Raw genomic sequence first — 1,719 nt, forward strand, 5'->3', positions numbered from 1 at the left:
TATTTTTAGTAGAGACAGGGTTTCACCATGTTGGCCAGGTTGGTCTCGAACTCCTGACCTCAAGTGATCCGCCTGCCTAGACCTCCCAAAGTCCTTGGATTACAGGCGTGAGCCACCACGCCTGGCCGACCTGGTAAGTTTTAATCAAGTACTCTGAACTATGCAACAAACCCTGGGAAGTAATAGAAAAAAAAAATTAATCTAAAAACCCTTTGGAGAGTCAAAGAATTGCAGATTTAAAATAGCATGAATACTTGGATTCATGGTATTGAGAAAGGACCTTGCATTTACCCGCATGTACAAACTGCCTGCCCACCTCTATCAGAGCATTTTTCAAGTTGTGCTACAGTTAACTATGTACTGCCCAAAGCCAATCTGTCCCTGCAGATCATAAGCTCTTAAAGACCAGGACTTCAGGAGAACAAGCAAAACTTCAGAGAGAAGGGAGCCACCGAAACAGAGTTCATAGCAATGGGTCGGCAGGAGCTGATGACTGGAGGTGCGCGGTAGCCTTGGGGTCTGGGACAGCGGAGGTCAGAAAAGGCAAAAGGGCCTGCATGACATGCTACAGGGCTAGGAGCCACAGCTGCGGTGATTAGTTCAGTTTTGTCTCGTATGCCTGTTACTTATACACCATCTCTTGTTCAGAAAGAACTTCAGGTTGAGTATTTGGACTCCTTGAGCCTTCTGCTGTTTGTCTCCGGGACGTTTAACACTCTTAAAAGGGGAAAACTGTCCAGTTCGATTTTGCTTCCTGGGACATTACAGATTTTTCAAAAGATTGATGAAAGCATTCACTAAGGACTGATTCCACTTTCTTTGGTGGCTGAGAAATACAGCGTCTGAGGGGCAGCATCAGGTCTTCCCATCAAGCTGAGGTCGGAGTCTCCCCACCCACGGACCTCACCCTCGCTCTCCCCTCAGAAATCTGACCTCTAACTGTAACTGCCTTGGCCTCATTCCGTGGGTGTGGATGCTCCTGCTTGAAACTCATTTTCCAGCCCGCCAAATTCTTGGGAGAGTTTCTTCCACTCGCCAAGCGCTGAGAGCTACAAAGTTCAATCTGACTTTCCAGATTTTTTTTCTTCCCATTACTAACGGAAAAAATCAAGAAGCGCTGGGCAGAAGGGCCCTGTTCCCACCAATCAGAGCCCAGCCCGGGGCCAGAGCAGGAAGCGAGGCGGTGGGACTCGCGGTGACAGCACCTCGCCCACCGGGACCCGCCGGCCAGGGCAGAGGTCGATGCGGCCGCTGCGCGACAGCTCCGGGCCCACGCCTCTCGCTTCCTTCCGCCGGGCAAGTGAGAGGATAAATCATGGGGCGGGGGCAGTGCGCCCCCAGAAACCGCGCCCCCCGCGCACAGACCCCCACTACACGCGCCTCCCAGGCGGGGTCGACCCAGACGAGCCACCGGGCGACGCACAGCACCACTAGCAGGGCGCAGGACCCACAAGCGCGGGTCCACGCAGCCACCTATATAGGTGACAAAACACTCAGGAAGCCGTCATGGGGGGCCGGGAAAGAGCCCCCACCCAGAGTCAGGGATTCCCTCGTCCGAGGGTCCGCACAGTCCACTAGGTGGGTCTGGCGAAGCAGTCTCGCTGCGAGGGAGGGCGGGGAGGGCGGCGGAGTCTCCCACTCGAGGTGACCTGGACCACCTCCACGAGTGGGTCCTCGCAGGGCCCCCTCTGCCGCACGCGGGGACCAGCCACGCCGCGG

General features: G+C 55.1%; 1 pseudogene; it reads right to left on the minus strand.

Annotated features, from left to right (window-relative positions):
• LOC105521276 overlaps positions 1–1,719 on the minus strand; it is a 72,364-nt pseudogene that overhangs the window by 64,910 nt on the left and 5,735 nt on the right.

The sequence above is a fragment of the Colobus angolensis genome, unplaced genomic scaffold (assembly GCF_000951035.1).
Source record: "Colobus angolensis palliatus isolate OR3802 unplaced genomic scaffold, Cang.pa_1.0 Scaffold11, whole genome shotgun sequence".
NCBI lineage: Eukaryota > Metazoa > Chordata > Mammalia > Primates > Cercopithecidae > Colobus > Colobus angolensis.